Consider the following 22,430-nt stretch of genomic DNA (forward strand, 5'->3'; position numbering starts at 1 on the left):
CTGAGTTCACCATCTCCTCTCTCTCTCACAATAGCTAAATTAAGTATAATACGTACTATACCCAAAATTATTGTGTCTTAAAACATTCTTAATCCTTATTGCTAACTTTGACCATTATGTCCGATTCCTTATTTCCATATGACTATTTTTGGGTAATTTGTAATTATCATTATTGTTCTTGTATTATTTAGTCCAGGAGTATGTTGGAAATGAAGAGACAGAGCATTTACAGAGACACAGGTGCTCTAAAGCCAGGAGAGATCCAGCCAGTCGACGCCAGGAATAAGCAAGTAAATCATTTACCCCTTGAAGCTTATTTTTTCAACTGTGAAATGAAGGAAATATGCTTATTTCATACAACATGTCACCATTGTAAGATTTCCTAATGCCTTATAGGTAATCAGTCTATACATTTTTTTGTTTAGCTACTTTTATTTTCTTGGCAATAGGCAATCATTTTCAGACTTAAATTAAAAAAATAAATAAAAACAGTACTTTTTAAAAAGAGGAAACATTTTTTTTCTAAACTTCAAATTATAAAATAAAAAGCTACAACTTTCATGCTTTAAGCACTTAGGTCCTCCAATTTCTTTAACATCATAAAGAAACATATTTTTTTCTCTTTGGTCATGAAACCATACTATTATGATAATTATATTGAATTTGAAAATACAAATAAAAGAAAACCCTCTATGAATCAAAGGTTCAGACAGTAGATTACTATGAAATGACACAAAACAATAGCCTATCCTGTTTTAACCACTTAAGTAATATTTTCAATTTCCCTAAATCAGCTTACTTGGAAATGCCCGAGTCACTTAAAATCACAGAGAAACCCAGCACACAGTATTGGCTGCTGTCCCTGGACCCTGCAGGGCTACTTCATTACACAGTGCCCATGGAATGGAACTCCTAGTGTCCGACTGTGTTTCCAATGATGAAGTGAAACAGAGAAAATGGAGTTTGTGTCAGCATTGCTTGTTTACTGAGAAACCCAAGATCTGTAGGTACCCGTTTTCTTCAGAAGTATTCAGGGTGCGTGCACGTGCGTGTGCATATTTTCACCTCATCCCGCCCTTATTTAATGAATACATGACAATAAAAGCTGGAAAAAATATCCACATTGCAGTTTGATTCTGGCATGAAAATAGTTATTTTGTTTGTATTTTTAGTGACATAATAGCCAACCAATTGTGTTACATGGTTTTGTATGTGAAGATTAACAGTGGCTAATTTGTAGAGTGACAAAAATCACTGTGCCTTTTGCTGCAGAGATGGGAATTGGAGAGTTCGCAGGATGGTGTGTCCTCGAACTCAAAAGCTGCATAAAACTGAGGTAAGATTGCAGATGCTGACTTACTTTGTCTTGTCTTATCCTGGATAAATAGCAATGGCTTTACCTCTAGCCTTATTTAAATAGGACAGTGAGTATCGAACAATCCTGAGTGGTGAAATAAATTCCTCTAATTCAGATCCAGTAAAGCCTAGGACTATTTGCCTTCATTATAATGAATGCAAATTCGTGTGTAGGATGCAATCTAGGTCAGGCCGTGGTCTTCGTCTCCCCACCTCCAGCAGGTGGTGACAGTCACAGTCTTTACATTTGCTAGGTCTTCCGATTTCATATCATTTTTTCACTTGTTTTGGTGCCACCTGATCCATTTATGCATTCTTAAGTTAATTAACTTGAGTTAACTGAAATTAAAAAAAATCAACTGAATAGTGATGCCAGAGCGAATAACATCTTGCGCCCCGCCCCCCACTACTTCAGTGAGCTTGCTTTCCTATGTGCTGGATGAAGTGAATAGTTCTGTAGCTTAGAAAAATGTCTGTTTTAGTACAATATTTTGTACAGAAAGGTGTTATTCCTATTTTTCCTGTTCAAAATTCATCAACTGCTATATCAAAATTTTGTGGCAGTGTCAGTGAATTCCAATATTGCTTTTTCCCCCCATCTCTTGAACAAAGTAAACAGACTGAAGCAGCAATACAAAAAATAAATATTTCTTCTGGTCAGTTTGGGGAATAGGTGGAAACTAGAAAAAATTTTAAGATAAAGATAGGATTTAAGAAAACATGGAAATCAGCCCTAGACGAGGTGATTGGGATGACGGGGGGCAGTGTTTTGGGCAGAGAAGTAATAATTACTAATAGAATAAAAATTTTATAATGCATTTATAAAACAGACATACCCACTTTGTACCAAATTCTATGCCAAATGTTGAGATAAGAAGAGTAACGTAATAGCAAAGTGTCTTGTGACCATGAAGAATAGGAGGTGAGGCCATCAGGCGAACCATGCAATGGCCATAAGAACACAGTGAAAGTTTACAGTGAATAAAAGAGAAAAAGGTAAGTGTCCTTTGAATTTTAGGGTGAAGGAAAAAGCTAAACAACATCCAAGTTTTGAGCTTAAGCCCCAGAGAGCACTGGTCAATGCCATGTCCCAAGATGAGCGTGAATCAGAATGGAATGTGATAGGGGACCCGGGGATTCCATTCCAGGCATGCTAAAATGTAGATGTGTGTTAAACACTGCTGTGGGGACACTAACTAGATATCTGGCTATGAGTTAATGTTCAACCATAATATCAATGTTCTACAAGAGTTCATAGTACACAAATAAATTTAGTGTCATAGCAACAAAATTGGAATTAGAATACTTTATGACAAGTTAATGTAATAGCTGCTACTTTATATTTTCAAAGGGTATAATTGTATTTACCCTGATATAAAAATATAACATATATAAAGGATACATGGACAACAACTGAGAAGGGTAGAAATGGGAGGGGGGAGCATAGGGAGTGGGATGGGAAGGGAGTAATAGACAGAAAACTGTACTTGAAAAATAATTAAATTAATTTTTAAAAAATGTATAGCACCTTTATACCTTTATATTCCTAGCCTACTTGTTCTGCAAGGCAAGCATTCATTAAATAATTATTTATTGCCATTCAATATGTGCCACGCACTACTCAGTTTTAATTAGCTTATCAGTGTCTAATTAACACATAAATAATTAATATTCCTGAAAGCATAGATACCACATTGGAAGTGAGTTAAAAAGGAAATGTAATATTGGACATAATAAACTTTTTTTTAAATTCATTTATTTTAATTGTTGTTCAAGTACAGTTTTCTGTCTGTTATGCTCATCCCATCCCACCCCCAGTGTTCCCCACCTCCCTCCCATTTCCACCCTCTTAGTTTTTTCCCCATGTGTCCTTTCCATGTTCCCATTAAAATTATTATTTTTCTTATTCCACAAGTACTATTTTCCTAGCAATGGCTAGACACTGTGCCAAGGACTGAGTAGACAGCGGTAAATGCATGAAGAGGAATTTGATGTGCCATGAATAATGATATACAACTTTAAAAATAAGATCAGTAGAGCATTAGAAGACATGTAATACAAGAAAGCATGTGAAGCAGATTGGAAACCTTTACTCAGCTCAAATTGGTTTCGTCTGTCTATGTGCAACTCCAGGATGGTACCGGGTAACTCAGTGTTTCTCAGCCTAAGCGCCATTGACATTTTGGTGTACACAACTCCTTGTTGCGCAGGCTGTTGGGTAGTTTGTAGGATGTTTAGCAGCGTCCTTGGCCTCTACCCACTGAGACCAGTAGCAGTCTCCCAGCTGTGGCAATGGAAAAGGTCTTCAGGCATTACCCCAGTCTGTTTGCCTAAGCAAAGCTTCTCGTAATCACTTTCACATTTCTTTCAACTGCCTTCTAGATAATTCTACATATATATGCCTTAACATCTTCTAAAGAAATAATTCTAAGTTAAAATTATTCATATTCTCCCTGATATCACAAACATCAGACGACAATTTGACAACGAATATGGCCATCACATTGTCTGAGGATTGATTTTTAAAGCCAAGAAAAGTTTATGATTTACTTAAGATTTTATGGAAGGTTTGGATACAGATTAGCACTAAAATGCATGGTTCCTGAATTCCCATTCTGTGTTCTTTCCACTAGAACTCTGAATTTACAAATGCCGATTTCTCATGATAGTGTTATTGATTGCTTTGCCTCTAAGAATCAAAGTGTGTTGTTGGCTTCATGTGTATGCTCCAGGTACTTTGAAAGCATGTATCTGGATTTTAAAAAAAAGTCTTATTCACACCTCTCCCTCATCTAGTCAGTCCTAGAGACTTGTAAGTGATCCTAAATAACTTTTTAGAATATTGGTCATTCTAACTACCTGTCATTTCCATTCCTATTAATGTCCCTTCCCTTCCCCCAATTTCTATATTTAGATCTACTGGTTACTTCAGGTTTGTACATCTGAACTACGTGCCAAATTGTTCTGTCTGACTGGTGTCTCTGCCCTTCACTTAGCACCCAACCACTGGATGAATCTTAGAACACCGCTATAATCATATATCACCGCTCTATTCCTAAATTCTAAATAATTCCTTGAATTCTAGAGAATACATCAAGGTTATGCATTAGCACTCTCTGTAAACAAAAATTATGTTTCATGTTTATGAACCTTCATAATCTATTTGTAGGAACATGACCACTTACCCTCAAGATGTTTACCCTTGCAGAATTGTTCTAGTTGCCCTGGAAAAACTTGGGCACTCTGCTTTGAACACTTTCTGACATTGCTCACTGTTCCAGAATAGCTCATTTTCTCTTCCTGTCCAAGCCTACTCTTTTTTCAAGCACCGAAGACTTCCTCCATTAGAAAAACAAGCCTCTTTCAACCCACATTGATGTCTCTTTTTTCTAAGGCATTAAATGTATATTTTTACTTATTTTTATTTAGTAACTTACTAATGACAGTCTCTCCTAGAAGTATTTACTTAGATGAGCTTGGGACTTCTGGGCAAATGGACGAAGTCAAACAAAGGTGTTATCTGAGATAAAAACCTAGTTGTTCTTCCATCGCCTGGGAAGGTCTGGCATGAAAAACATGCAGCAGAGTGTATCCCATCTCCAGACAGGAGAGATGGATTTCTGTAATACTGCAGCAATGGTTCGGTGCTTAGCAGCCCCAGGTGACTCTTGTGGGGTCCAGTATGCTGGTGTGGGCTGGAGTAAGGTGGACTGAATAAAGGGTGGAACTCTAGTCACTAGGCTCCTCTGAGTCACGTGGCTTCAATCGCACGTAGATAATCTCCCCAAAATGGTAGAGGTCAGACAGTAGAAACAGACTCTCAAAAGGTGTAGACAGACACACAGACTTCCAAAAAGATTGCATTGGGGCAGACAAAGCAACAAAGGTCACTAACTATATAAGTCACTTTATTATTTGCAGTGCTGTTAACCATTAATACATTTATTTCTTCTTGGTTTCAATAGATTATAAGGTTTGGGCAGGAGGATCAATTCACATTCTATGCCTTTTGGTATCAGCTCACTACTTAAGCATTGAACGCAGTCATTGCTTGGTCATAATTTGTTAACACATTTCAAGATAGTCAGTATTTATCCTTTATATGATATACTTATAGTACCAATTAGGTCGTAGGTTTTAAAATTCATTATAGTGTTGTGAAACATCAGAATGCATTGCTATTTGACCATTTGGATTTCATTTCCCCAGTTTTACAGCAGCCTGGGACTATGGAGGAAAATAATTCCCAAGATTTTCAATTTGCTATATAAAGCATCTGGCTCACTTCAGCAGCTTCCTTTCCTGGATCACTTAGGATCTTCCCATTGTGCGCACGCTGTAATACTGGCATTCTACCTCTGCCAGCCAGCGTGCCTGCCACGAGCAATTGCAAATTAAAATGCAGTTCTTTTTCAGGATATTTCAATTATAGCTCCTCCCATTCCTTCACGTGGTAAAGGCTAAACTTATCATGCATATTGTTTTCGTTTTCTCTATGTGACACTATAGATTTTTATTGAAACTCTTCTGGCTTTTATCGTAGTTACTGAAGCTAGAGTGAGAAGAATGTAGCAAAGTTGATGTGTAGCCAGAAAAAAAATGCAACATTTGTGAGTGAATATTTCATTTTCTCCTTGCATGTCTATTTTTATCAATAAGTGATTAATTTATGTCTAACTGACCATCTTAAATAGACAGTATTCTGCTAACTCCAAATAATCTAGAAGGTATAATTTGCAAAAGGTGATTATTTTTTATCCAGTGACACTGCCCAGCCTTGAATATTATTAATCACATCTGTATATTTAGGTGCAATCATGTAAATGAGGAGATGTTCTCACCACTAGCTTAAGTAATCTATTTTACAGCTCACTGGAAATCATTTCATTAGCAGATGAAACTAAGACATCTAAAAAAGAACAAAAGATTTATTCTCTGTAGAACCTGCTATGTTTTGTTTCATATCAGTCATGGTGCATTCATACTGATTACCCTTTATTAATAGATTATTTTGATAAGCCATTAACACCACGGGGTAACCAGTATAAGGTCCTTAGCTTCAACTGTGGGCCATTTATGGTTGTTTTCATTATTTCTGTGCATAATCACCATGGGTATGTATGTATACAAATATACACATAATACATTTATTATGTTATTACATACGTTCTCACACAAATTCACTCAACTTTTCTCAGTGGGGGCTGGAAATGGGAAGTTATTGTTCAATGGTACAAACTTTTAAGTTACGAGATGAATGAACTCTGGGGATTTGATAGGCAGTGTGGTGACTGTTGTTAATAATATTGTGTTGAGCATTTTAAAACTGGTAAAAGAGTAGATCTTGGGCATTCTCATCCCACATGCAAAGAAAAACAATGTGTGTACGGTAACTATATAAAGTGATGAATGTGTCAATCACATTCACCAAAGTCTGATTGTGATGAACTTTTCACATGTATGTGAAGCTGGCCCAAAGGTATCCAGCCATGTAGTATGAAAAATAGAGACATTTATTGAAGAAGATACAAGACACAAGAAACATTGTACATAGGACAGCGACACCTCAGAGCTCTCTCTTCAAAGCAGAACCGTTGGGACCTCACACAGTCTGCCAGTTGCAATCAGCTGCCCGGTGGTATTTTCAGAATCTTATCAATGGTCTGAAATCTTTTTCATTCCAAAGGTGCTTTTAGTTTTGGAAAAAGCCAGAAGTCACAAGGTGCCGAATTAGGGCTGCAGGGGGCCTGAGTCACCTGGGTGATTTGATGTTTCAAAGAAATGCTCTGCCCAAGATGTGATGCATGAGTTGACATGTGATGGAGCTGCCTGTCACCAGTTGCCCATAGCTGTGTCCTTCTGAATCACCCAAATAGTTTTCATGGAGGAATGTGTTCAAGCTTAACACAAAATTTGATGCAGATTCATTGCTCTACTTGCTCAATCACTTTGAATGGGGCAGCCACACAGTACACATGCTCCTCAATGGCCTCTACCACTCCCACTGACTAGTACAGTGAAGTCATCATTTTTCATGCACGTTCATTCCAGTCCACTCTCTTTGGCTGCCAGGCTACATCAATGTCACCCCAGCAGTTCTCATTATATTAGCAATAGTTGGACATATTCCAGACAGATCTTATACGTCAAATCTATTCACACCTTAAGTATATAAGTATATAAGTATATGTCAATTATACCTCAGTGAATCTGGAAAGAAAAAGCAACAGCAAGTGCAGAAAAAATAAAATTTATATTAAAGAAAAAACAAATTAAAAGGTACTGAAAAAGAAATACAGGGGACCAACCAGAGTGAAAATACAAGCTTTCCAATGAGAAATTGATCTGGGGCTAGATTTAAGAAGAAAGACAGCCATTGTATAAGTGTTGATAGAAATATTCAGACATTCCGTAGCATAAGGGTCAAATATAGTATGTCATATAAGGAACAGTCCCATCTATCCTTCCTGATTTCTTCATTCATTTTCTTTCCAAACTCTAGTCTCAATGGTATGTATTTTTCCCTTTACTTCTATTGTTTTATTGTCTTTTGCCTCTTTCACTTTTCTTTTCATCCTAAAAAGATCAGTTTCTTGTCTGCAATCTCTCCCTTTGAGTGTTTGTAAAGTATAATACAAGAGAAGGAAAAGAAATATACGTGTTTACAGTCAAGCAAACTGGAGTCTGGAGAATTCAATCCACCATTTTATTGGCCATATTTGTCCCTTTATAAAATGAGAAAAACAATTCCTCTTAGGGGCAACTCATGATGTTTTGTGATTTTCAAGAGAAATTACATATGTGAAAGCAAGTTGGAAAAAGCAGTACTTCATTAGATTGAGCAAACTCAAAATATCCCTTGTTCAAGAAGTGTTTCTGTGTCCCCCACCTAAGAAGAATCTATCTTCCCTCTGGGCTACAAAAGCTTTTAGTTTAAATCTAAGTTATAGGAGTTATCCTGGAGGGCCTCAAAAAAAAAATCCCTTACATTGTATCAGATGCCATTTGAAGTTATGGGCATTACTTATTTCACTGGTGGATTTTCAATGCTATCCAATACACAACTTCTGCCTGATAAAAGTTTATTCAATAGGAAATTTTTGCATTATGTTTTGTCTGTCTCACTCTGCACTTAAGCATAAACTGCTGTATATTTCTCCATTGTTTATTTTATTTTTTCTTATACTGGTTTAAAAGTCAACAATGTTGAACTTTATCAGAGTCCCGTGATCCTAGAAAATAGTGGTGACTAGAGAAAGGCCTCCACCCTTTATGTTCTCATATGATGTATTTATTTATTTATTTCCATTGTAACTTTATGTTCATTGTTGACTCTGCTCCAAACATTTCCCCCCTCTTTGCCCAACCCCACTTGGCTTCCACACTGTCTTCCCTCTGGCCATCACCACACTGCTGTCTCTGTGTATGGGTCATGCATATAGGTTCTTTGTCTAATCACTTCACCTTCTATCATAAAGTCCCCCTGCCCACTGTTGGCTGTCCGTCTATTCTAGGAATCCGTGACTCTGTTCCTATGTTGTTCATCAATTTGTTTTTTCCTTAGATTTCACATATAAATGAGATCATATGTGGGGGATCCCCAAAATAAGACTCCTGAATTATCTTCTGGATACTACAGGCTTCCCCTACAAGGTGAGTGTTCTAGGAATGCATCTGTCTCAGTGTACTAGCTGGCATCATTGTGAGAGGCTATATTTGGCTTCCATGAAGTTTTGTGAAGTCCTTTTTAACATGTTGGACTATTTCACGATGGGTGATTTACAAGCACACCAGCCCACATGGGGCTGAGTGTTTAGCGGTGTTTGAGCAAAAATGGCCTGACTCCCGTGCCCCAGCCTTCCAACTCACCTGATCTCGACCCGAGCAATTTTTTTGTTTGTTTTCCCAGATGAAAAAAATCCTCAAAGGGAAACATTTTGCTGATGTGAAACAGGTGAAACAATAAATGGCAGAAACACTGAAAGGCTTTGAAACCGATGATTTCTAAAACTGTTTTGAGCAGTGGATAAATCTGTCTCGGTAGGTGAATTGCACTGAATGGAGAGTACTTTGAAGGTGACTGAAGTTTCTTTCTTTCTTTCTTTCTTTATTGTTGTTGTTCAATTACAGTTGTCCCAATTTTTATTGTTGCTCAGTTACAGTTGTCCCATTGCTCTCCCCTGCCCTGTCCACTGCCCCCTTGGTCAGTCCTTTCCCTATTGTCATTACCAGGGGTCCTTTATACGTGTTCCTTGATTAGGCCCATTTCTTTTTCCTTGTTATCCCTCTCCCCTTTCCTCTCTGGTCACTGTCAGCTTGTGACCAAAGTTTAAAGATGTAAGAATAAACACACAAATTTTTAAAGAAATCAGCTCTGTTGTGGGGGTGTCTCCCCTTGTACGTTATTTACCTTTTTCTGACTATCGTATTTCACTTAGCATAATAGTTTCCTGGTCCATCCATGTTGTCACAAAAGGGAAGAGTTCGTTGTTTTTTATAGCTGTGCTGTTTTCCATTGTTTAGTCATACCATAGCTTTTTTTAATCCACTAATCTGCTGATGGGTACTTGGACTATTTTCAGATATTGGATATGGTACATAATGCTGCTGTGATCATAAGGGCATATACATTTTTTCAAATTGGTGTTTCTGGATTCTTAGGATATAGTCCCAGAAGTAGGATCACTGGGCCATAAGGGAGTTCCATTTTTAACTTTTTGAGGAAGCTCCATACTGTTTTCTGTAGGCTGCCTTAGTTTGCATTCCCACCAAGATTTAGATAAGACTCCAAACCTTCCCTTTTCAACTCTGACAAAGCCAAACACACACCCTCCAATTCCCCACCCTTTGTATCCTAAGTGATTAGCCCACTGACATTCTGGACAAAATATCTTACTGGAACAAACTTTAGGTAAGCTTCCTCCCTTCCCTTGGGACCTTGAATTTTGACCCATATTCAGTCTGATCTAGCATTAAAAAGTTCCTCAGTTTTCTCTCCTGAGAATTGGCTGAAAACAGCATAATCAGCGGCCCGATCATGCTACCCCCTCCCTCCCATGTGGTTCTTTGCCGTCTAGTCCCATTTACACCTCCCTGTAAAAGAGAAGAGAGGCTTGTAGACTGTTTATCAGAGCATTCTCTTTACTGTATCACAGTCTCAAAAATATCTCTGCCCCAAATATTGTTAATCTGTGAATTATACAGAAAAATTGGTAACTTTACAATGAAACAGTATTGTTTTCATAAACTTAAGTATATCGAGTAGCACTAGTTATTAGGCAAGCTGAGTCACATGTCTCCTGTTAATGGTGCACCGGGATCAATTTGCACTGGGACCTATTCACACCTGTTATATTTCTGCCCAATTGTTTTAAGTGGCACCCAAATATAACACACATAAAACATCAGAGACACCTAACTCAAGGGACAGACTACAAAGGAACCTACCGGTACACTTAAAAATGTTAGGATGATGAACAAATAAAATGGATAAAAAATCCTTCCAGATTAAAGAAGTCTAGAAAGACATTAGAGTTTAATACAATGCATGATTTTTAAATGGTTCCTTTTATAGGGAAAACAGTTGTATCATGGGCATTCTTAGGATAATTGGTAAAGTTTGAATTTGAGCTGTATATTGCTGTTATCCATGCTAATGTTTCTGATTTTGGTAATTAAACTGTGGTTGTACAAGAGAAGAACCTGTTTCTCAGAAATGTGCACTGAAATATTTAAGGATAAAGGCGCTTGAAAATCTCAACTTATTCTCAAATATTCTAAAAAACACATATATGCATATATTTTATACACTTACAAATGAAATGATCAATAAAATAAACCAAAATGTTAACAATTGGAAAGTACTTATTTTTTGTACCTTTCCACATATTCTGCTTATCTCAAAAATTGAAATTTACAAGAAAACTACAATGGAAACTAACTACTTAGAATTTATTTATTTCTCCTTGTTACTATTTATCCCTTCAGTAGGGTAAATGTGCTGTTTGCCTGTGGACTTTATTCTTTAGCTCTCGGTTTTCTTTTTGCTTTTAGAAACACATTTTTCCTACTTTTTTACATTTGGTTGAATTATTTCCTTGCCATATTTTGTTCAGAATTTCTAAATTTTTGTGCTGAAAGGTGGTCCTCGCCACTGCCTGTATTAGATGTATCTTATTTTGTGTTTCTTTTTGTTTTGGGGGGCACATGTTTCCTGATTCCCTGTCTCAAAACAGAGCCCTATAGAGTGTATGTTTTTTTGATTTCTTGTCTTTATTAATAATGTGGTTATTGCGAAGTTGTGTGGTTGGCTCCCCTGGGTTTAAATGCTGGACTTACGAATGCAGTGGCTCTGTGACAAGCGTGGAGACTCTCTAATGTCCTGTTTCCTCACGGGTTAAAAGAGGATAAAAATGATTATTTCATTAAACTGGTAGAATGGAGAATTATTTCATTAAACTGGTAAAATAGGTGAACTGTGAATTCTGGCAGAGAAATGTCATCTTGTTAGAGACCAAGAGCAACTCTAACATTAAGGAGATTATTTTAAATCTATTGTCGGGTTGTTAAAAATAAGACAGTGTGATAAGAACTACAGAAAGCAGTAGGAGGCTATTTGTGCTTATCATTTAATACTAATTTACATGACAAATAATTATACACTTACATTCTCTGTCAAGCAATTATGGAGAGAATAAGTGAATGAGGCGCTAAATGGATAAAAGAGATGGAAATTAAAGTAAAAATATTTGAAATTTTCTGAGCAAACAGTGGCAGAACTGCTTACATTAGAAATGAATTATTAGTGACAAAAACAATTCAAAGATCACAGAAAATATTTAAGTTTGAAGAATAAAAGATTTGAGGTGTCAAGAACAGTAAAAATTGGCAAATAGTCATAGCATGAAAAATGAGGAAGATGGCAAAACTTTAAAAAGCTTTATTGTCATTATAACCCTTGTAACTACATGTTTGAGTTATATATGATAAAAACCTAATTCCCATGCTCAGAATTTATAAATGAATAGTAATTTTATATTTTCTACCTGTCCTCTATTCTCTCATCTTTGCTTTTTTTTGCTTATATCACTTCTATTTCGCACTTTACCATCCTTTTCCAAACTATTAATTCTCTTACTTCTCTATATTTCTATACCTATATTAATAGGTATTGAAATTCCATAACTTAATGAGGGTACATATTACAAAATATATAAATACACATGAAGACACAAGATTTTTATTAATTATTAATTAGTGTCCAGTCTACTTAAATTGCTCAGATTCCATAATTTGGGATAAAATATAAATTCAGAAATTAAAAGATAAAAAATACAAAACCCAGCCCTAGCCAAAATATATCCTAAATTCATGGTTGTGGACATAGCTATCTACATTTATTTAGACCTACTAATTGCACACTTACTGTTTTGAGACTAGTTTAATTTGGAACAGTAGCATTAAAAAATTATCAATAATTTCAATTTCCCCACATGCTCACTAACACTTTTATTTAAGCATCCTGATAGGATGAATTAAAGACATAAATGTAAGACTTGAAACTAAAATTACTAGAGAAAAAGTATAGGTAAAATGTTCATGACACTGGTCTTACCAATGATTCTGCAGGTACAGTACAAAAATCACAAACACAAAAGTTTTTACTAACCTATACTATCTTTACACTTTTCAGTATTTGAGAAATTCATGCTATGAATTTATTCTAATATTTGAATTGCAATGCTCCATATATTAAATGATTAATTACAATGTTTTTCTCCTTCTTTTTCTTTTTAACACCATAGCTAGTTATTTAGAGCTGGAGTCCAGCTGTGAGTGAAGCTTTTCTAATGCCCCTGAATGAAATTATATCAGTCTGCTAGAAAATTCCATGTCAGTACTAAAAAAATAAATAAATATTTGCAAACAAAAGCCCTGGCCTCCACCCCCAATAATATAACCAAAACAGAAACCTGTTGAGATTAAACCTATGAAGAGACCCTAATGTCTGAGCTTCCATGATTTTATTTACTGGTAACTAAAATGAATATCATTTTGAAGTTTGTAGAATTTATCTTTTCCAAATCTATCTATCTTTTTGTCTTTTTTGTAGAGAACCCATTTATATTCAAAGCCTCACTATCTTAAATTTTTTTCTCTCACTATCTTAACTTTTTTTTTTTCTCTGAGGCTAAGGGCATGAGAGAGATGCCCTTTTGCTGGGCATATATTCATCACAGGAAAGCTGTGTCTCTTTGAGCAGAAAGTGGTGGGTCTGGCCAATAATGTGAAAATTTTCCTTTTCTGCTTGAATTAAAATATGGCTGTGGGCTCTCACCCCACTCAACAAAGCACAAGCTTTTATTTGACATCATTTTTTTGTTGCTGCTCTACAAGTTCTATTTTACTCTTGAATAGGGAAATTGTGCTCTGAGATGGAGGCCCTGTTCACTTTAAAGTAACTAAAGCCTTCGGAAAATGGCTTTAAACAATGTTCTGCACCCTCTGAGCGTGTGGAATTTATGCAATTTTCCAAATCATGGATTTCATCTTCCATGCTAAGCAAAACATGGGAATTCCAGGAACAATCCAGCAAAGTTTCCCCTAACCACAACCCACTCCCTTATATACACTTAAGTCAGTATTCATAAGATCCCACACAGCGAGAAAATGGTCACTTTATTTATGTTGTAGCAGAAGCACCAGGACAGTTCTCAGGGGGTGAGTGTGTCTCCTAAGATTCTGACTCTAATATAAACCAAGTATCTGTGGCCTTCCTTAGGGAGCTAAAGGAGACATTGCTACCAGCTAGAAAAATCTAAAGCCCCCTGCCTGTGGTAATGATTTTTAGCACGTATCCTGTGCCAAGGTATTTGAAAAGAGAAATTCAGTATCTTTTTTCAGTACCAGTTGTTACTTCTTTTATTTCTTTTTTTTTTCATTTGGTTTTTCTCTCATTCTTTCTTGATGAGTCTGGTTAATAGTTCGTTGATATTGCTCGTTTTTTCAAAGGACCAACTCTCGGTTTCATTGATCTTTTGTTTTGTTTTTTAGGCTCCATTTTGCTTATCTCTGCTCTATCTTTATTATTCCCTTCACTCTTCTTCCTTTGGGCTTTGTTCATCTCTCCCTCCCCCGCTTCCCCCACCCCGCCCCTGCTAGCTGGGACCTATGCATTCTCTCCTGATTACTGATTACTCCTCTGTTTTAGGGCAATAGACTTCTCTCTCCACCATCACATGAACTCATTTGTAGACAAATTTAACACAACATGCTGGTTTTGTGTATGTTAAATAATAATGCTATAGGAAGACAGAATCCATTATTCCTGACTTACTGCTGCTTCAGAATTAATGGTGATAATTCTTCTCTAGCCAATGGCACACTGAGTCACAACTGTCTCTTCAAATGATTACTAGATTTATTCTTCATCCTGTATAATTTTTTTCCTAGGAAGCTTAAGCAACTTTTAGTTCTTGCTTTGACTTGACTGTACTTCTTAAGAATAGGTAAAACTTCCCTCTGGTGTTCTCTTTCCTTTCTTGATGTCTTCATGCTTCTCTTCTTTCTTCTCCTTTTCCTCTTCCATGTACTCTTCTTCCCTACAGTGTTCTTCATTGTTTTCTCTTCAAATTTCCCTGCACTTTATAACCTTTGTTTTTTTCACCCTGTAACAGTGGATCTGACAGTTATTATCTAAATTCCTGTAAGATAACTGTTAAAACTTGATACGTATATATTTTGAAATGAACCGCTTTATGTTTGTTATGTAGAAACTTTTACAAAAGCATACATATGGTTAGCCATTTTTGATACTTGCTAAAATAAGTAATAACACTGACACTTTAATCTGTGTTCATCTTTTAATAGTCTTGCAACAGGAGAAGGATGCATATTTTGGAGTGTAGTCTCACCTCCTCACTTAACCTCAACACATGAAAAATATGTTTTATTACAGAAATATTGGCAAGCAAGGTTTACCTGATTAAAATTGTGTCCCTGACAAATCTGCAACTTTCTATAGGGTAGAGGATAAAAAGAAAATCAAATAATTTTGTGTATACAATGCAATTTCTGGGGAAAAAATAAACCTTCGAAAAATATTTAAACATCTTAATAAAAAGAAACTAATCAGGGCTATACAAGCAATGTAAAAGAATACTTGCCTCCAAAATTAACTTTAAATATGCAGTAATTTTTTGTATTCAGATGCTAAGCAATTTAAAATACTTATCTACTTGCTAAAAGGTATGTTAAATGTTGTTATATTTTGTGTAGATTTTTAAAAGTAAAATCTTTGATTTATGCTAATAGACTAAAGACTCTCTAATACTTTCTGGTACATTAACAACTCTAATTTCATCAATTTGGAAGTTAGTTAATCTCATTCTCTATTAAAAATTTTGAAAGGCCCAATTTTTTACATTAATTACCAACTAATCTTATCCTCTCCATTTATACCCAATATATAACCTCAGATTCTAACTCAGCAAATTAAAATATTTTAATATTGTTAGATTTACTCTTTTAAAGTTATGTAATATGAATGTTTAATCATTTTTTAATAATGGAGATATTTTGTGTACCTTGCTTTAAAAAAAGGACATATGATCAAAACATCAGAGGATCAACATTTTTTGGCTTTATAAAGTTATTGTAATCTACAAAGATTTATTATTCCATTCATTTTTAATTTTTTAAATTATATTTTATTGATTATGCTATCACAGTTGTTCCAATTTTCCCCCTTCGCACCCCCCACTCCCTCAGGTAATCCCCGCTCTCCTGTCCATGTCTGTGGGTCATGCATATAAGTTCTTTGGCTACTCCATTTCCTATATTGTTCTTTACATCTCCATGGTTACTCTATGACTGCCTATGTGCACTTCATAATCCCCTCACCTCTTCTCATTTAGATGGAAAAGCTACTGTTAACAGTTGTAAATTGGTGGGATGGAGCCTCAAGGTATCTCCTTGGCCTGACAAACAGTGTTAGCCCAATTGATGGAGTCTCAGATGTGGTACCTGCCTGCTGGCTCTGTGGCTCTGCCTGCCTTTCTGTCTGATACTATGCTGTCTGTTAGCTCTTGCTTTGGTGCCAGACACTTCAGTCCCTCCCTGGTGCCTTTCAAGCTGCTACCCAGATGCTGGAGCTGAGAGGGAGTGAGTCTGATTGAGTTTGTGTGGGGGTTCTTTAAGAGGAACTACTTAGTACGCCAGAAATTTCTTCCACGCACTCAATCTCTGCTATTTTTTTACAGCCAGAAGTTATGGGGACTTTTCTTCCTGACACTGGAAGCTTGGCCTGGGGCCCTGACATTGGCTTGGACTCCTCACTCCTGAAACATCCCTCCCAAATTTGTATCCATCACACATGGATGTGGGACCTGCTGTTCCACATCTCCACCACTCCGACCAGTCTGGATGGATGTGGTTTCTTTAACTCTGTAGCTGTCAGATTTCCATTCAACTCCATATCTGCTAGTTCTGAGTGATGGTGGTTCTATAATTTAGTTGCAATTTTGATGTGGCTGTGCAAGGAGGTGAGCTGTGCTTACTTATGCCACCACCTTAACCAAAAGTTTATTCTGTTTATTTATGAACACAACTAAAAACATGTTTATTTTAGCTGCTATTCCTTCTGCTTTGAGTAGTATCTGACAAATAGTTGAAAAACATCCCCCAACAGAGTAATGAATGAAAGAAAAACTTCCTATGGTATAGATGACTTTAAGGGAACATTTTGAATATAAATGGATTTCTGAAATTTTAGTCCATTGTAGGAATTTATTCCCTAGTGCATAGGTGGTGAGAGAGAAGTATTTCTATCTGTCATGTCATACATAATCCATTAAATAATCAGGTTCTAATTTAATACAAGTCATAGAACTCTTCAAAAGAGAATTATTGCCTTGAAAATTATCATTGGGTTGTATTCAATTACCACATAGTCTTTGTGTTTAAAATCCAAAGAAATACTTAAACGTTACATACCCTTTGGTACGATACTTACAAATCATGTATATTCCAATACTCAGTAATAGTAACTCCACAATTTTCCTGGTAATTATGATTGCAAATGTCTAGCTTTTTCTTCTCTGTTTATGCATCTAAACATAAATCTGTTGTATGGACAAATTATTATGAGTACCCAGTGGTAAGTACCTTAATTGAAGAGCCAAGGAGATAGACACATTGTTTTCACATACCAAGATAACCAATGCTCGGACTTCTGCTGGTATTTGAGAAATCCGAAACACATACATTGGATAAGATGGATATAGACACAGGATGTGGTGCTTGGCACTGACCAAGGACTCTATTTAAATTTATGTGAATGTGTTTATTCCTTTTGTCTAAGTACTATTCCTCTTTCTGGTATGATGCTCATAAAAATGAATATCACTAATTTGAAAATATAGTGGTATGTGTCAAATGCTATCAAGATAATCAATAGTAGTTAAGTAGAAAACTCTGGAGAGTTTAGCTGGGAGAATGCTTGTATCAGTTAGCTTTTATTGTATAACAAAACATGGGAACCTAATAGCTTAAAACCTTCCACTTCCTTAGCTCAAAATTTTAGGGGGATCAACAAGTGGGCTAGGCTTAAAGGAGTAGTGATCCGTTAGTCTCTCCTGGGCTCACCTCTGCACCTGTCATCAGAAACCATCCAACAAAGTAGCTCAGCGTCTCTGTTTGACAGTTAGCGGCAGGCACAGAAGGAACCAGTCCATGTACCATCTTGCAGGACAGCCCAGGCTTGCTCACGGGCAACTCAAAGTTGCAAGAGCAACAGGGCCAATCAAGTCCACACATACAAGCATTTTTCAAGTCTTTATGCCACATTTGCTAGTTTACCTTTTTTTCATTAGCCGGAGCAAGTCACATTACCAAGACTAGGTTAAGTAAGAAAGAACTGATCCCAGGACTAAAAAAATGCTGTAAATGTTTGTGTCCTTCCCAAATTCATATTTTGAAACTTAATCTTTAATGTGAGGATTAGAAAGTAGGACTTTGGGAAGTAATCATGTCAAGAAAGTGTAGCCCTCATAAGTGAGATCGATGCCCTTATAAAGGAGACCATAGGGAGTTCCACAGCCTGTGTCTTCCGCCAAGTGAGAATACAGGGAGAAGACAGATGGCTGTCAATGAACCTGGAAGTTGTTGCTCACCGCCCATCAAGTCCACTGCTGTCTTGATCTTGGGACTTCCTGGCCTCCAGAAAAGTGAGAAATCAATGAATGAGGGAAGGCTTAGCTAAGAAGAAATGCAGAGAAGTAAGAAAAAATTGGAGACTATTACTGTATCAGTCTAACACGTGAATAATGATAAATGATAAAATATAAATGTGGAATTTATATTCATTTTTAAGTCTAAACATGAACCTTTTTTCCACCAGTGACATACTGAACACTCTTTCTTTTCCATAAGAACCCTGAACTCCTGAAGGATTTTCACAAAATTGTCAGGGCAGACAGAGAGACAATTATCAATAACAGTATTAATTATTAGTAGCTGTACCAATAACAGCAACAAGACCAGTGTTTGAGAGCAGGCAGGATAGATACATATGAGTCATAGACCAGATCAGGAGGGGATCTTAGGAAGGGGAACCTGATTACTGATTTTGAAATAAAATGTACCCCTAGAGTATATATTAAATATTGTATACCTGCATTATTGAGAATCAACTTATGGAATTTCAACAAATCCTATATTCTTACATTCCCCATTTACTCCTAGATATATAGGGTCTAAACATCCTCTAAATTTTACAATTAAGATTAAGCTAAGTGCATAGAATCAGGCAAAATATCCCTTTACAGAGTAAATAAACAGATTATATCATCTGAGTGTTCTCTATAGTAAAACAAAATGTTATATAGCTTATTGATTAGGAGTAAGGACCCTGCGGCCACAGAGTCTGGCTTCATTGTTCAGCCCTGTTTACTGCTGGGTGACTTAATGCAAGGTAAATATTCTCTGTAACCATTAGCTTCTTCACTGAAGGGTGATAGAGGTACATATCCCTAAGGTTCTTTTAAGCTGAAATAAAGCCACATGTTAAAAGGATGGAGCACTCAATAGATTTTATCTGATATTGATAGCAAAATGTACTAAAAGGGCTTGAAGTAAAGAAATAACTGCTATCACAAAATCTGCAGAAAGTGTTCCTGAACTTCCAATTGTTCTCTCAAAAGAAGGCTTTTCACATGAGAAAATCACACCTTAAATGCAGTCTTACTTCATTTCCTTCAAATCCCATTTCACAGAAGCTATCTTCAAAGGGAAAAATACAAAATGAAATGAAATAATTGCAATTTAAAGTGTTATAATGCAAATGTATTTCCAACACAATATAAACTGTGAATTAATAAATGTAAATCCTCGATAATAAAAATGTTTTTGTTTAATCTGAAGTAGTAAGAAAAATATAATGGCATTTGGCAGAGAAAAAGAGAAGAATGAATAATAAACAAGAAATGGGCACAGATACAGAAATTTTTCTGTATTACTAATTCTATTTTTCAGCAGAGATCCCTTCAACAGAGATGATACAGTAAGTCCACACTAGATACCTGCACCCCTTAGCAGCTCTGAGCCATACTGCATACACAAGTTTTTAAAATATGACCTGAGCCCTGGCTGGTGTAGCTCAGTGGATTGAACATGAGCCTGCGAACCACACGATCGCGGTTTGATTCCCAGTCAGGGCACATGCCTGGGTTGCAGGCCAGGTCCTAGCAGGGGCCAGTTTCCAGCAGGGGACACATGAGAGGCAACCATACATTGATATTTCTCTCCTTCCCTTCCCATCTAAAGATAAATAAAAATTAAAAATCTTTAAAAATAAAAATATATAAAATGTGACTCAATACAATTTATAACACTGATTCAGAATTTTTTAAGATACATTAATAAAATGTAAAGCATGCCATATATTTCCTTGAAAAAGTGAGAATTGAACTGAGAACTGAATATCAGGGTCAATTTTTTAGGCGAAAGGTGGAGCAAGTGGAATTAAATGTCCAAATCCCCACGGACACCAGGAGCTGGATGTATTTGAAGCACCAATAAAGACAATTTTGACTTCAGGTCAAAATACACACACACACACACACACACACACACACACACACAAGAACAAAGTGGAATTCTGTGGTACATGGTTTATATAAGGAGAAGCACTCGAGTCGTCCCTATAAGTTCGGACGTGCCATCATTTCACTGACTCCACTTCTCCTGCTGTCTCCCAGCGCAGGTAACTCAAATCGTTACCGTTACTATTCTCACTTTGAAGGAAAGGAAATTTAAACTTGGAAAGAGTAAATTGCCAAATTTTAGAAAGCTGGTAATGGACAAACTCAGGCTCTGAACCAAGGTTTCCCTCTTTCCAAATTCTATTAGCTGAACAACTATGTTGAAGAGGTTTCTTATACATCATTCAATGCACAGATGTAGTGATTAGTTTTAGTTTTGCCTTCATGTAAATTAGATATGACTACATTATATTATACACGTATAAGTTCTTGTTTATAGAGACATAAAACTAAATGGAGATTCACCAAATATTTATGTGCATCCTTTATGGCTAACACTGTGCTAGAGACTGTGATGCAATCCGTATTTTACTCTGAAAATCTGAGAGTCCAGACCTGTGAAGGGATGCTCTGGTCTACTGATGTCTCCGGTGGGGGTTCATTGTTGCATTTAAAGATGACTGTTGGAACAGCAGGTGCTAACTGTGGCTGAGGGTACAATGTGAACTATCTGGGGATCACCAGATTGTTATCATGCTGCTTTAGCTTCACTTAACCACATATTAAACTTAAACCAATTACTAGTCCAAGAAAACTCCCTGTAATATCACAGACATGCATGCAACCAGGTAAAAATCAAGAAGAAAATAGACTTCTTCTCAGTGTTTCATAATTTGACAAATGTTTATTGACTGCAAGGTTTGGGCCAGGTGCTATTGCAGGCTGGGAAGCAGCAATGAATCGAAGAAACAAAACTTCTGTCCTAGAGTCACTTACATTCCAGTGGAGTGTGTTGGCCGTCACTGCACTGTAAACACACAGCACTGTGCATCTGGGCACATTTCATTACATTTTATATTCTTAGCTATCAAATTAAGAATCTCGTATGAGGGACACATGGAGGGCTAATTACAATGTGTGCACCCTTCACAGCTTTGCAAGAATTCATCTCAGTGGATATTATCTTTTGAGCTAATATTGGAGAACATTACTGATTCAGTGGAAATATGACTGTTATTACCATTAAGAATTCTTTGTCATAGGCTCAAGGGGGCTATTTCCTGAAGACATGTTTGCAACTTTTATTTATTTAATTTTAAAGATCTCTGATATATGATCTTCCTGGACTCCCACAGGGCAAGTACTTTTGGGTGGAAAAAATCCATCGTTCATCATTATGAGCGGTTTGATAATAAAGAAAGTCAAACAAAAGACATCAGAACTCCATTATTATGCACAAAGCACCTTATTATTGGAAACAAGCCTGCTCTGTGAAAAGGCTAAATGGTGAAGAGTCAGAAGTTGCAATTGCTATTTGTAGCTGTGTCGCTGCAAACCTTGTGATCTCCATGCAATCACATCCCCTCTCCAAGCACTGTTTCCTCCTCTGTAAACCGAGACCAATATTTCCACTTACAGAGATTAGAGAGCTATTCTGAGGACCAGTTGAAAAATTACGTATAATTTATATGAAAACTGCTCTTCAAATATAAGATTGCCTGACACACAGCAGGCATTCAATAAATATGTCCTGGCTGAATGGAGATTTTATTATCACTTGTGCATCCCTGACTGAAGTGTTTTAGTTCATTGCAGACACGGAGAAGTACTATTTGAAGGTGGCAGGGTGACACATTTGTATTTGACAGATAATCAGATTGCACTGCCCAGTTTAATTACGTATCTTCGTGGGGCGCTAAATTTATTGTGGAAGATAAAGTGCAATTTGCACAGTCTTTAGTCTAGCAATCTGCCCTGATCACAAAAATGAAAATCTTCACTCAGTTAAATGTAATACAGAAAATAGAGCCAAGT

This window comes from Sturnira hondurensis, unplaced genomic scaffold, assembly GCF_014824575.4.
Source record: "Sturnira hondurensis isolate 20B ecotype Veracruz unplaced genomic scaffold, ASM1482457v3 Scaffold0009859, whole genome shotgun sequence".
Taxonomy (NCBI): Eukaryota; Metazoa; Chordata; class Mammalia; order Chiroptera; family Phyllostomidae; genus Sturnira; species Sturnira hondurensis.